This window comes from Peromyscus californicus, unplaced genomic scaffold (assembly GCF_007827085.1).
Source record: "Peromyscus californicus insignis strain IS unplaced genomic scaffold, ASM782708v3 Scaffold_5__1_contigs__length_169319896, whole genome shotgun sequence".
Lineage (NCBI taxonomy): Eukaryota > Metazoa > Chordata > Mammalia > Rodentia > Cricetidae > Peromyscus > Peromyscus californicus.
The window spans coordinates 53,013,738-53,029,033 of NW_026294573.1; the positions used below are offsets into that span (position 1 = coordinate 53,013,738).

Here is a 15,296-nt window from a genome sequence, read left to right on the forward strand (position 1 = left end):
TCTTGGAAGTGATCCTGGAATGGATGGAATGAAGGGGCAGCATGGAAGGGCAGGACAGTGGCCAGATGTTGACTGTGAGGGGCCAGGAGAGGGGAGACTCACTCCAGCAGCCTTAGAGGAATGGTTGGATTTTTGCTAGTTTTTATTTACTTATTTAGAGACTGGGTCTCACTATGGAACCCGGGCAGGCCTCAAACACTCAGTTATCCAGTTTCAGCCTCCTGAGGGCTGGGCTCCAGGCATCACCACCCTGCCCACTTTCTGCCCTCTTCTATGGGATGTTAATGTGTTTCAGACACGTCCTACCAAGACCGTAAATAAAAGTCATTTGTCTTGACCAGCTAACTAACAAGACAGAACTGTGACCGTTCACATGATGTTGGTGAGCCCAATGAGGTCCCAAGAGATGAAATATATTTGTTTTAACATCATTGGGTATTAAGTGGAGGGACCCAGGAATTCAGCCCAGAGCAGGCTAACTTTGGGAACCTGTGCTTTAAAAAAAAAAAAATCTCTTTAGGCAACCAGAGGAAAATCCACTTGGAAACCCAGCTGCCATCTTGTCTCTATCCACTCTCTTTGCTCACTTTCTATCTTTTCAGTCTTTTCTCTGTTTTCAGATGCTGTCCTTTCCTCCCTCACCCTTAACCAAAGCACGTAGGCTTTGTGGGAATAAGGACAAGTCAAAAATTACCGATGCCCTGGAGTTGGGTTTTAGGACTGGGTTCTAATTCCGCCTTTGTCCCCTGCCTCTGACCATCTGAGAGACCGGAATACAAATGCTTCCTTCCTCACGTCCACGATTTCTCTCCAGTGCTCTCAGGCCTTTCTTTCATCTGTGTGCAACTCCACTCTCTTTTTAGACTGGCCATTTACCTCCTCCCTAGTCACTCAGGCTCTGTTACAAGGGCTTCTGGGAGCCCCTCAAACCTAGCCTGTGGCAGCAGGCCTTACACCTCATGGCAGCTGCTGTGGCCTCTGGGAAGAAAACCTGGTCAGTATTACCATGTGTTCCTATCTCCTCGCCCGTCCCGGTGCTCAGCCTCACCTGGAGCCTTCTCACTAAAACATCTTCCCAGTAGATACACATGACTAGCTGGTGACCTTCGTCCCTCTTGACGAAACTCTTGCTCATTGCTGAAACACACCTGCACCCTCCCTTCCCTGAGGCAGACACCTGGTCAGGGCTCTGTCCCCCAGGGCTCATTTTCTCCCTCTTTTTGAACTCTGCTTCTTCCTCCCTCCACGCAGTCCTGCCTCTCTTGTCCAGCGGTGCTGCCATCCACATCCTGGGCTCACAGCACTCCAACAAACCTCCCTGGTTGCCTAGACTACCTCTTCATCCCATGAGGGTGCTGAGGACCAGCGAGGGCAGGTTGCACAGGGACTGAGTGGCTGACCTAGAGGAGTGCACCATGCCTCTGGTTCCAGCTCGGTGCCCTGCCTGCCGGGGTGACAGTGTGTCTTCCATACTGCAGAGTGAAGTGATATTTTGGATAGGGGGCCATTCAAGGAACACATTTTTTCCACAGAAACAGACTTATGTCCCTTTTACCCTGGCCCAAGGCTAGCCATCTCTGGCCTAACCTTCTTCCGTATCCTTACCCCTGCCTCTCAGCGTTTCCAGTCACTGAATGGAGTCCTGTGTTAGCTAGGCTCATGGATGATGCCCAGTGGTGCCAAAGGCTCCTGCCCAGGAGCTCCGCCCACGGCCAAAGCTGAGGCCCGACATTCTCCACATTGGGACCATTCCTTTGGACTACTGTGCCTTTCAGAGAACTATTGTTCAGATGCAGTCTGCTAGAGCACCACAGCGTGGTTCTAGAAGGGTGGAAGGCCAGAGCACTCCCCCTGTTAGTCAGGGTCCTACCTGTAAAAGGGGTAACAGATTTATGCAGGGTACCCAAGATGCTTGGCCCATATGTAGCCATTAAAATTGGCTATTCCCTCACCTTTTCCAAATCATCAAGATTGTTAGTGAGTTTCTTATTCTACTAGGTTATGTGTTTATTTATTTATTTGAGGTAGGGTCTCATTATGTAGCCCTGGCTGGTCTGGAACTCACTATGTAGACAGGGCTGGCCTCAAATTCACAGAGATGGGCTTGCCTCTGCCTCCCAAGTACTGAGATTAAAGGCGTGCACCATCATGCTGAGCTCTTCTAGGTTTGTTCATTTGTTTGTGGTTTTGTTTTGTTTTTTCAAGACAAGATTTCTGTGTAACAGCCCAAGCTGTCCTAAAACTTGCTTTGTAGACCAAACTGGCCTCAAACTCACAGAGATCTGCCTGCATTTGCCTCCTGGGTGCTGGGATTAAACAAACGCATGCGCTACTACCGCCCAGTTTTTTTTCTAGGTTTTTAAAAAGTATTTTACTTATTTAAGAGATGTGGCCTCTTCATTTGGGGCTCTTTTTTTAATTTTTTAAAATTCTGATTATAAAATGGTTTTGAACTCCATTTTCTTGTCTGCAAGGTTGGTCTGAAATCATACCTCACTGTTTTCATTGAGGATTTGCTGAGCTGAACCTCCTGTGGACACCTGGCCTACCCACGACTCTCAATATGGTCTCATGTGCCATATGGGTGTTTTTGTCTCCCTAGTTCATTTTGAGATCCAACCCCCCAGGGCGACGGCATTAGGATCCAGGCTTCTGGAAGGCAGATAGAGCATGAGGGTAGAGCCCTGGTGCAGGAGACTGCTCCTTATCAAAGGACCCAGAGAGCTTTCTTATTTCTTATCCTTTGTGGGCATACAGCAAGCAGTCGCCAGCCTGGGCACTGGAAGCAGGCCTCGCCAGAGCTAGTCCGGGCTGGCGCCCTGGTTGCAGCCTTCCAGCATCATAACTGTGGGAAGGAAGCGTCAACCATATGAGCCACCCTGCCTCTGTTTCAGCGGTGCTCTTAGAGTTAGCCTATAGGTGGTCCTTCTGGTGGTCAGCAAGGAAGAGGAAAGCGGGCGGGGAGGAGAAGCTGGAGTGATAGACCCTCCTCTTCCTCCTCCCCTTCTTCCTCCTCATCTTCTTCCTCCTCCTCTTCCTCTTATTCTTCCTTTTCCCCTTCCTCCTCCTCATTTTTCTCCTCCTCTTGCTCCTCCCCTTCCTCCTCTTCTTCTTTCTCCTCCTCTTCCTTCTTTTCCTCCTCCTCTTCTTCTTCCTCCTGTTCCTCCTCCTCCTAGCTGCCGAGGTGAAGTCTGGGTGAGGCAGGCTGGCACCTTTCTCTGAATTCTCTGGTATAGTGCCCGGCTGCTTCTCCCTGGTGACCGGGGTGAGGAGACCAGCCTCCCTTCACATTGATAGCAGGGTGAGAATCCACGGGGATCAATGATTTGAGAGACATGCAGGCTTGGGAGAACACAGGCAGGGCCAGTTTCTCTGGGGTTCCCTGGGACCAGGATGGCTGTCTCCTGCCAAGGTCAGAGAGTGGGTCCAGGAGAGGAGTAGCCTGGCCCTCCACCAGCTTGTTAAACGGAAGGAAGGCAAGAGTGTTGCTTTCTGAGTTGTTCTAGACCCATGAAGCCTCATTGCTTGGGGTGTCTGAGACAGTCCCCAACTTGTACTGACTCAGGAAAGCCCACTCTCTGGACAGACAGCTGCCTGGGCATCAGGAATGTGCCCCAGTTCTTCATGAACATGGTCTGCTCTGAGCTTCTGTGGCTCGCTTCTCATCAGCCGCTGGGAGGCTCTTGCCTACCACGTCGTAACTGCAGCTGGCTTCCCCAAGCAGGGCCTGACTGAGGTGGAAGATCTCTGACCCTAGAGCTTGAGACCAGGAAAAAAGAGTTCATGGGGGTGAATGCTGGTTCCTGGGCCCAGAAGTCAAGAGCTTCCTGCTATGCTGGGGTAGGGACAGTGGCTGGGAGTTTTCACCTGCAGCATAGTATAGTGGCTTTAATCTCATATATATATATGTTATGTGTGTGTGATTATTTTGCCTGAATATATATATATATATATATATATATGTGTGTGTGTGTGTGTGTGTGTGTGTGTACCATGGGTGTGCCTAGTGCCCAAGGGGTATAGAAGAGGTGTAGGATGCCCTTGAAGTGGAGTAACAGGCTGTTGTGAGTCACCATGGGGTACGGGGAACCAAACTTGGGTCTCCTCCTAACTGCTGAACCCCAGATCTCACATTTCTAGGTGGCCTGTGGCTTCATTTTTTCTTTCTTTCTTCTTTCTCTCAGTGTCTTTTCCTTCTTGCCCCTCTCCTCCTTGCTTCCTAACAGCCAGCAAATGTCGCCTGATCACGGGCACGGGACTAGGCACTCCACTAGGCAAGGAGTTCTCGATCTATCAGAGCAGATGAGTAATTGGAGACGGAGTTACCCAGCTTCTCATGGGGACTGACAGACTTTCACAAGTGCTGTTGGGCACAGGCAGAGGGAGGGGCCCAGTGATGTCTGATGTGTGGGGTAAAGCAGGTGCTGACAGGTAAAGCTGTCCACAGGGCTGGATAGGGGTCACAGACTAAGAAAGGAGGAGAATTCCAGTTGAGCGAATTCTCCTGAGAAGAGAGTCTACAAGGCACGCAAAGCTATGGGGTATACAGAAGGCTGAAGATGGCCACAATGTCCCAGACTCACCCAAAGTCATAACTGGCAGCAAGATTCTGTTTTTCTTTCTTCCAATGTGTGATCTAACGGAAAGATTTCAACGTGGGGAGACAGCTGCAGAGTGTGAGAAGTACAAACTGGAGCAGAGGAGGAGTTTCTAAGGGACCCTGGGAAAGGCAGGGTTAACTGAGGTTGGGATTAGGAGTTAAATAGATGTGCTACTGAGGCAGATCTCTGAAGGATACCCTAGTGGAGTCGAGACGATACCCGATACCCGGCAGAGGCTGAGGCTGCCCAGGTCCAGGTGAGGCACAGGCTGTGCTCATGGCAGAGAGGGTGGAGGTCAGGCTAGAACTGGGGCCTGTCTTGCTGCAGACACCGCCTCACATGGTGCTGTCTGCCTGTTTTGCCTGTACAGTATTTTTAAAACTATTTTTATTAATTCCTTTAGAATCTCATGCAATGCATTTTGATCTTTGCAGTATTTTAAAGAGGAGTTCAGTCAACATTTAAAAAACCAGATTTTACATAAGTCCACACTCCTGTCTTGTGAGGAAAGAAAAATCTAGTGTGGAAATGCCAGCCTTGAATTAATCTCCAGATGGCCACTGTATCCCGAAGGTGAGCAGTGAGGCTTCAGGTAATTTAAGCTGTGGTTTAAGTTTACCTGAAATCTTCACCCACAATATCACCCCAGAATCAATGCCATGAGCCCAGAAAGTACCAAGTAGTTCATTACAGGGGAGGAGAAAGGAAATTCCAAAGGGTGGGCATTGTGATCCCGCTATCAGATTGGGCACGGAATGCCTGCCACTCTTTGGAGAAGGTTTCATTGTCAATAAAAAAGTAAGCATCCGAGGTAGATGGATGCCTTGTGGCCTGGGTGGACAGGAAATGAAAGGGTGGGCCACACCAGGAAGGATGCAAATGGTGGGGCCCGAGGGTGAACCCTTCTGATCATATCAGTTCACAACAAGTATTTCAAATAATGGAGAAAATTCCAAACTATAAAGAGCTGGTGGGTGGGGGTATGGGAAAGTTCGGAGTGTACTGTTCTAGACTTAGTACTGTCCACATAGGATCTCTCTATAAAACTATATGTCTTTACGTAGATAAGTGATGAATGGCTGGATGGATAAAAAGGTAGTTGTTGATCTATAAATGGACATTTTATAAATCGAAACAGGGCTTTACTATCCCGGTCCATGTATCCTTTAATGCTTTGGCTTAAGCAAATGTCAGGTCACTCATTATGTCCAGGCGTGTATAAAGAGAGTCTTCCATAGGAAACACTTCTGGCTGAGAAGAGCAGACTTTGAACTGTGCCCCTCCAAAGCCTCGGTTTTCCTCCTCTATAAAATGGGGATAGCAATTCAAAGGGCCACAGTGAACTGCCCTCAGTGCAGTTCTGGGGGCTCCGTGATCCCAGCCCACTGCACAGTGGACGAGCCCAAGCCCTGCCTACAGCCTCCATTCTTGGGATTCCACACTCTCCACTCTTCTCCACGTTGGGGGAGGGCTTGGAGGGAGAGCCAGTCTGGGATGAATTATCACTTTTCACTTTGTAAAATCTTGGTTTTGGTGCTGGATAGTCTTAAAATCTCAAGCAGTTCATTAACAGCAGAATTCAGGTTTTGTCTGGGGTGTCTTCCCTAGAACATCCTTTCTTTATTCAGCGGAAGGAAAAGTCCCAAAGCCGGGTATGTGTTCTCTGATGGAAAGGCTGTGTCCTGCCTTTACTGTCCCTTGGGAGTGGGGGTGGGGTGCTTTTCTGCTAGCGGGGGAAGTCAGCCCCTTAGCAGAACACAGAACGCATGTGCTGTCTCTGCAGCCCTTTGTCCTGCACCCCAACTTCCTCCTTCCACACCCCCTCATTTCCACAGCTAGAGTCCAACTGTACCTTTCCTTCCTTTTTAAACTTATTTTTATGGCGTTTAATTAATGTTTGTGCATGGAGATGTGGGTATGTGCATGTGAGTGCAAGTGCCCCGGTGGCCATGATCGCCTGGAGCTGGAGTTCCAGGTGCTTGTGAAATGAAAGAGTGGGAACCACATGCAGTCCCTCTTTAAGAACAGACTCTTAAGCACTGGGCCATTTCTCTAGCCCAGCCCCTTTCTTTTCTGTGACCCTCCGTTAGCAAAGCCCTCCTGCTCCCATTACCTCATTAATACTACCTGCCAAGACTATAGATTAAGTCAGAACTGTGAGGCCAAAAAGCGACGAAGGTAAAGCCCAGAGACGTTTTGATGTGCCTTAACTCAAACAAACAAACACACACAACACAACACAACAACAAATGTCAGGCAAGGTTGAGTTAGGATCTCAACTGCAGGCCACACTGGCTGGCTGGTGTTGCTGCCTTCCTAATTGCTACCAGACATCTCCTGCAGGGGATGGGGGTGGGGGGTCAGCCCTAGCTCTCAGCAGTCGGAGATTGGAGACATTTTTTAATTGTGTGTGTATATGAGGTGTGTTCACAGGGAAGTATAGGATGGCACATGTGCAGAGGTAGAAGGATGGTTTGAGGGAACAGGCTTGCTCCTTCCACCCTGTGGGTTCTGAGACCCAAACTCAGGTCTTTAGGCTGGTGGCAAACTCTTTGGGAGGCAGGATGTGTTTGGCATTAGTGTTCTGGGAGAGACTGATGGAAGCTGGTGGATAGGACGGGTCAGTGGAGGAAGCAGAGCACATAGGGGAATGGGGGGTGGGGTGGAGGAAGCAGAGCGCATGGGGATGGGGGGATGGGGGGGTGGGGGGGGATGGAGGAAGTTGGTTGTGAATAGCCTGGTACAGAGCCAGCACACCAAAGGGGATTTTGGATCAGAAGTGGACCCAGGGTCAGTCCTTGTGGTTACTGGGACCTTCTAGACATTTGAATTTACTTCAGATGTTTGGGGCCTTTCTTGCCCCATTCAGTGGCACATCATATCATCCTCACGTAGCCCAAAAAGGACCCCTTTATTCAGGCCATGTATTTTTGGCCCTTCATTCCCATTTCCTACCAAACCCTCCCAGCTCTATCCCCCTCTCTCAGAAGAGGAGAGTTCTGTTCACATAAGCTCCTTGCTTAAGTGGTCACACTGACCTTGTACTTTCAGCCTGAATTTAATACCACTGTTGCCTTAAAGACCAGTGTTTACCAATAGCCATATAGTTTGGGTCTCATTTGAAGCATTTGATAGAACACAAAATAACAACAGGTAGAATTAATGGTAAATGTATCTTATTTAGCCCAACATATCCAAGATGCGTCAACAAGCATTCAGTATTAAGAGAGAGAAAGAGAGATTTGCGTTAATGTTTCACACCGAGCTTTTGAAGGCCGTCTGCAGAGTGTTTTGTTTAGGCTAGCCCTGCTCTAGTGCTGTAGGCACAGGAAGTTGGCGGAGAGTTATGGGCCTCCACTATTAAACCAAGGAAACCCATGAGTGTTAGAAAGCCTTGGGGCCCCTTTTTTAATGAGGGATGGGGGGGGGGGCAGTCAACAGACCTCAGCTGTCACATGCCACAGCTACATGCTTGTCCTTACCACTGTGCTTGCTACATGGATGGCAGGATACTAAAACACCCCTTTCCCAATTCCATCATTTGCTGTGTGTATCCTCTTTTGTACCCTACAGCCCCCCCCCCCCCCACTCCTTTTAGGTTAAACTTCATCCCATTTCCCTAACTCAGGACAAGGTCTACGTGGAATCCATGGCCTCTGGCCTCATCTGCTACTTGATGACACCCCCCCCCCACCATCATGTTTATCCCGATGACCTCTCACCCCCTTCTCCTCACGGCCTGATACAAACCTCAGCTGCTTTCCCCAAGTTCCCAGGTCCTACCAGCCCCTTCACACCCTGCCTTCGGCTCTCCTGAGATTCAGTGGGTATCACGTGGCTTAGATGCCCTCATCTCCACCTCAGGGTCTCTCCGCCTTGCTTTTCCTTGCCAGAGACAAACTTTTAGAATTTTCTTTCCCCACCTCCAGAAACCCTTCCCATCTACCTGGCCTTTGGGTAAAAGCTGTGGACTCAGTGACTAGAGCCTCTGGTTTCAAGCCTTTGTTCCTCGGTTGCTGATGTGTGGAAATCACTTAACCTCTGGCTGGGTCCACTTGGGCTGCTGTTCCAAACGGCCATACACTGGGTAGCTTCAAAACTAGCTTGCTCCTCACGGCTGAAGAGGCCAGGAGCCCTAGATCAAAGGTTTGGTTGGACACTTCCTGGCTCTGAGATGTCATCTTAGTGTGTTGACGTGGTGGTGGTAGGGGCAAGGCAGCGCTCTAGAAATTCTTGTAGGAGACCTAATGTCACTGCGCCCACCAGAGCTCCATTCCTGAGACCGGCACACCCAGGGCGGATTTAAAACGAACTGGGGCACAAACCTCCATCTACAACCCCTCCCCCATATGTAGTTTTCTCTTCGTAAAACATGGAACAAACGAAAACAGCCAGCTGCTGCGGCGTCTTCATCTCAATAAAGGAATTTAGCCGGGCGGCGGTGGCGCACGCCTTTAATCCCAGCACTCGGGAGGCAGAGGCAGGTGGATCTCTGTGAGTTCGAGGCCAGCCTGGTGTACAGAGTGAGTGGCAGACAGCCAGGGCTACACAGAGAAAGCCTGTCTTGAAAAAAACCAAAGGGGGGAAAAGTCAATAAAGAAATTTAAGAGTGAACTCAGAAGAAAGCTGAGAGACAGTTTTATTAGTGTTTAAAAATAAAACCTCAGGGCAGGCAAGATGGAGTCCTCAGCTGCCTTGGGGTGGGGGTTGAAGACGGAGAATCAGAAGTGCGAAAGCATACCATATGTAAGCGGGTACATGGCGGGGAAGAGAGCTTCAGAGACAGAGTTTAAAAGACAGAGAGGATGGCTCAGTGGTTACACTGACTGTTCTTCCAGAGGACCCGGGTTCAATTCCCAGCACCTACATGGCAACTAACAACTGTCTCTAACTCTAAGATCTGACATTTTGCAGGCAAAATACCAATGCAAATAAAATAAAAGTAAATAAATTATTGTTTTTTAAAGTCCAAAGTACCAGGGAAAGCACAGCATCTTAAGCTCTGGCCAGCATCCAAAAGAAAAAGGGAAAGATCACAGAAAGGTGAACAGACAGAACAGAATGTCACAGCAGCTCTGGAGGCACTGTATGTACTAGGGGCAGAGTTTCAGGGAAGGAAAAGTTCGTTATCTTATTAAAGGAATAAACGTTCCTCCCATCTCTCGAGCATAGTGTTAGGTGACTCTGCTTTCCTGAGGGGTGGTCCCTTGGCTAGGTGATTGGTCTTAATGGAGGAGACGATGACATGTCTCCACTCAGAGGTGGATTCCATTCTCTTGACTAGAAGGAGATAGGTTTTTCCTTAGTGGGTGTCCAGTGCTACATTTGGACTGGGCATATCATCCCCTCCTCTGTGTTTCAGTGAAATGAGGGGGATGGGCCAGTTAACCGCACAGGCTGGCCCAGTTCTTGTGCTCCACCAATCAGATTCTGTCTGTTCTTACTCGGGACCTACTGTGCTCTCTATACACGACAAAGGCTGCTTGGCAAGGCAGAGAGAGCACAGGAGGCATTTCCCTAGCTGTCACAAAGCTGAAAACAGTTCAGGAAGGCAGTGCCAACACACGGGAGACTGCCAACTGTGCGAGACGCTAGATGCCTGTGCCTGCATTTCAGACTGTAGCTGCTGTGGGGTTGTTGAGATGGTCCATGGGTAAAAGTGCTCACTGTGCAAGCCTGACAACCTGGGTTTCATCCCCAGAGCCCAGATAGTGGCAGGAGAAAACTGACTCCCAAAAGTTACCTCCACACATGCGCTATGGTATGCTCATAACTGCATTCACATATACATACACACAGTAACAATAAATGAAATTAAATGTATTGCTGTTCTCTCTCTCTCTCTCTCTCTCTCTCTCTCTCTCTCTCTCTCTCTCTCTCTCTGTGTGTGTGTGTCTCTCTCTCTCTCTGTCTCTCTCCTCTTCTCTCTCTACCACATGTTTTCTTCTCTGCCCCATTTGCTTGGTGAACTCTTACTCATCATTCAAAAGCCAGCTCAAGTTTGTGATGTCTGTATGCTCTCTTGAATCTCCCTGAAGCTTTACCTGCTCCTTTCTCACACCAGAAGTCCTTATTTAGACCTCTATTTCCCATTTGGGATAGTGAGTTAATTAAAGGAAAGAACTCTGTCTTATTCTTCCGTAAACCTGCAGAACCTGGCTCCGTGTCTGAGCCATTGTTTGAGATAGACAGGTGCATGGGCACATCTGGGAGATTGGCCTTTGAAAGGAAGGGGCTCCTCTTCCTCCTCCTGCTGCAGGACTGTGTGACTCCAGGCTCCTGGGCTGCAGCAGCATTATCATCACCATCTCCAACAGTGGTGGGGAGACCTGGCCCTTAGGGCCTCCCTGGCTCAGGAGAGGGACTTGCAGAAACCACATGCTCCAAGGGGCTATGGTGAAGGCAGCCTTTATATTTGGCTTTGTAGGCTGAGGTCTCCATGCTCCAGAACACAAGTGGGTAAGTATGCTGGGCAGGCTCCAGGCTTCACGCCCATACCAAACGTCTGCTGACTGCAAAGAATAGGAGGCCTTGTGTGTGCTGGCGATGTTCCAAGGGAAGTAGTCCAGTTGTTCTTCTGTGTTGAGCATAGCTCCTTCTTTTAAAGAAGAACAACCCCCAAGAGAAAATCTCTCATAGGTTCTAATCTATCCCACAGACCAAATTTCAAATCACTTGCTGCCCTCAAAATGAATCATGTGAATGATCACTTGATCCAACTGCTGTATCCTTACAGAGCAAGGCTGTGGTTCAGCCCTGGAGTTGACAGGAGAAGATGCAGACTGCATCACTTTAGCTCCAGTCCTGGTTGCCAGGGGTTTGAAGACCTTGGGAATGAAACCTCATTCCTTCTCTTGGGCTTAACCGCTATTCCTACTTTGAAGCCTTGCCCTTGCCTGTTCCCCACTTCTGCATCTGAAGTTTGCTTCCTGCCCATTCTCCATGCTCAGCCACCAGCTTCCCTCACCCCAGGCCTTTTGGACAGTTGTGGGCTGAAGCATGCCTCAATCTGGCTAGTAAAGCCTCATCGGGAACGCTGACTGCGACACCAGTTCTGCCCCGTGTGGGCTTTGTGACTACATCTGACTTAGTGAGCCTATCTGCACTTCGGCTTCCAAATCTCCAAACAGGAAAAAGACATACGGTGCTGGCCCAGAGGAGAGTGCCAGGCAAATGGAAGGGATAACGGTTTATCTCTAGGCCGGTGCACAGCTCTCCATAAACAAGGGCAAAGCAACCAACTCCTGCTGAGCACCTACTGTTTTCCTCCCTCCCCAGAACAGTGTTCTCTACATACCCAATACAGTGCTAATAATGGGTGTGTCGCTAGACATGTGGCTCATGCTTGGAATCCGAACACTTGGGAGGCTGAGGCAAGGAGTTACCTTGAATTTGAGGTCTGTGTGGGCTACAGAGTGAGTTCCTGGCAAGTCTAGGTTACATATTGAGAATCTATGTAAATACACACATATATGATATATATAGAGATAGATAGATAGATAGATAGATAGATAGATAGATAGATAGATAGAGAGTCTAGTAAGCAAACAATAAAAACAGGCTGGAGAGATGGCTCAGTTGGGAAGGTAGCTGTTGTGCAAGTGTGAGGCCTGAATCTGGACCCCTAGCACCATGTTAAAAAACTGGGTGTGGCGATGCAGGTCTGTAGTCTTAGCACTGGGGAGACAGACAAGAGGATCCCTGAGGTTCGCTGTCCAGCTAATCTTGCCAAATTGGTGTGCTCCAGGCTCAGTGAGACAGCTTGTCTCAAACACAAGGTGGAGAGTGTCAGAGGGAAACCTGGCATGGCTCTCTCTCCTCCACATGCCCGTGCACACGCACATTTACAGATGGATATACAACCCAGCAAGAAGAGACAGCCGTGGAGCCATACAGACAGTTGCAGGTAATAAGTAGTTATTTATAGCTCCCCCTTATAGCTGGGGGAGCTCGGTCAGAAGTTTGCAAACTCTGGAGCTCTGAGTTGTGCTGAGGTCTGCAGAGCCCCTTCCCGCCCCCTCCAAACCAGACACCGCATCACACCTGTGCTCCTTAGTGCTGTGGCACAAGTGTCTCTTCCTTTATTGCACACTCACACCAGTCCATGGAACCAGCATGTACACATCAACAAGCTCTTCAGGAGATCTCAGCAGAATATGGTTTGCAAGGCACCGAATGGGAGTTCATAAAATATTTTTTAAAGTCGGCAAATGGTGCTGGGAAAGCAAAGGCAGATCCATCTCTCACATTGCACAAAAATCAGTTCACAATGGATCAATGACCTTAATGTAAGACCTGAAACTTTGAAATCGCTAGAGGAAAATAAAGGAAAAAGACTTTAAGATATATGTATGGGCAAGGACTTTCTGAAAAGGAAGCCAATACTACATGTAATGATCCTGAGGATTGACAAATGAGACTATAGGAAACCAAGACACTTCTGTACAGCAAAACCAACAATCACCAGAGTAAAGAGACATCCTACAGAATGGGGCAGGGTGTTGTCAACTACTCGTTAGACAGGGAATTATATCCAGTGGAAGACGAATTGCTAAACGGTCTTGTTAATAAAAAACCCAGAGCCAGATATTGGGGTAAAAAGCTGAGAGACCAGGGAAGCAAAAAGAAGCCAGCCACGTTTTTGCCACTTGGAAATCCTCAGGCAAAGAGAGAGATACTTCCTGTATTCCCATGCCTATATGCCTTTCTGTCCCTGCCCTCTTACTTCCTCTCTCCGCCCAGCTACATCACTTCCTCTTTCTGCCCAGCTCTATCACTTCCTGTCTGTCTGTACAGACCTCTAGACCTCTATGGTTAACTAGCACTGGGATTAAAGGTGTGTGCCAACATGCCTGGCTCTGTTCTCAGTGTGGCCTTGAACTCACAGAGATCAGGATGGATCTCTGCCTCCCAAATGGCAGGATTAAAGGCATGTGCTACCATTGCCTGACTTCTATGTTTACTATAATGGCTGGCTTTTTCCTCCAATCCTCAGATAAGTTTTATTGGGGTACACAGATAAAATATCACCACAATCCAGTATATATAAAGAACTGCAAACATTAAACACAGATACACCATCTGGACAATAAATGGGCTAATGAACTGAATACATGGCTAAGGAATTTGAACACCTTTTCAAGTTTTTTTTTATTTGTTTTTTTATGTATACAGTGTTCTGTCTGCATGTATCTCTGCAGGCCAGAAGAGGGCACCAGATCTCATTATAGATGGTTGTGAGCCACCACGTGGTTGCTGGGAATTGAACTCAGGACCTCTGGAAGAACAGCCAGTGCTCTTAACCGCTGAGCCATCTCTCCAGCCCCCTTTTCAAGTTTTTATTAGCTATTTTTTATTTCTTCTTTGGGAAGCTATCAGAGAAATGCAAATTTAAAGTTTTAAGGTTCTATCTCCCCCTAGTCAGACAGTATATGCTAATGAGAGTCTAGTGAAAGATCACTTACTCATTGCAAGTGGGAATGTCATCTTGTGCAGCCAATGTGGCAATCAGTGTGGAATTTCTCAAAAACTAAAAATAGATGCACCATTATGACCTATCGATACCATTTCTGGGTATACACCCAAAGACATATAAAGCAACATACAACATGCTTGTTCCTATACTAATTTCAGTACTCAAGAAACAGAACCAGCCTAGATGCTTATCAAAAGATGAATGAATAAAGAAAATGTACATGTATACACAATGGGATTTTATACAGCCATAAAAATGAAATCATGGAGAAAAATGGATGCACCTGGAAATCATTATGGTAAGTGAAATAAGGCAGACTCAGAAAAACAAAATTCCTTATTTTCTTTCAAATGTGGGACCTAGATTTAATTTACACAAAATAAATATTAATATTATAAGTACAGTATATAAATATTCTCTTTATTATATAAAAACAGATATAAAGTAGGTAAGAGGGGGCATGGAGACATATGCCTATAATCATAGTGTTAAGAACACTGAGGTGAAAAGATAGAAAACTTGAGGCCAGCCTGGGCTGTGAATATGAAGCAAGCCCTGTCACAAACAAGCCAGCCAGGCCGAGGGCGCAGAGGCATCACCTGGAGATTCAGACAGATTCCAATCCTGTGTCCTTTGTCGTGTGTGTCCCCCCCACTCAGTTCACTACTCTCATTCCACAGGTTCCCATAGAAGATGTAGGGTTGAGAGCAGGACCATGGCAGACTCCAACTCAAGTCTTGGCCTTGAGCTAGCTCATGGTTTTCATCTGCCCTTGGCGTGGGTGGGTTGGACACAGGCCCTCTGCCCAGGACTACGGTAGTCGGATCCCTCTGACTTTGTGGGGAAATGCCCCATTGGCAGGGAGATACGTCTCCCTAGTTATGCAAGGCAGGAACCATGGTTGCCGGTCCAGTTCTATACAACCCAGTGAATGACAGGAAAGCAAAATTAATGGGCAACCCCAAACTCTTGTTTCTGGCTCAAAAATATGTCTATGAAATAGAAATTTTGACAGCTGCAAATAACATTGTATATAAAATTGATGAGCATGTAACTCAACTGCTGCTGTCGGTTGAATAGCTCTTAAACACCCCAAGTCTCCTTGAAGGTTATTTGAAACCTAGTTGGGTTTTTATTGATTAAGACTGCATTCTTCCACTCTATTCCTTGGCAAATAAATTTATTTATGGACCTATTGCATCCCCTGAAAATACTTACAT

At 47.8% G+C, this 15,296-nt stretch overlaps 1 protein-coding gene and 1 long non-coding RNA gene across 2 annotated transcripts in view; one reads left to right on the plus strand and one right to left on the minus strand.

Moving 5' to 3' along the window:
• Positions 1-15,296, minus strand: part of LOC128096574 (uncharacterized) — a 122,515-nt gene that overhangs the window by 106,192 nt on the left and 1,027 nt on the right. The gene's annotated exons all lie outside the window — the stretch shown is intronic.
• Kank4 (KN motif and ankyrin repeat domains 4) overlaps positions 1-15,296 on the plus strand; it is a 71,230-nt gene that overhangs the window by 6,541 nt on the left and 49,393 nt on the right. The window lies entirely within an intron of this gene.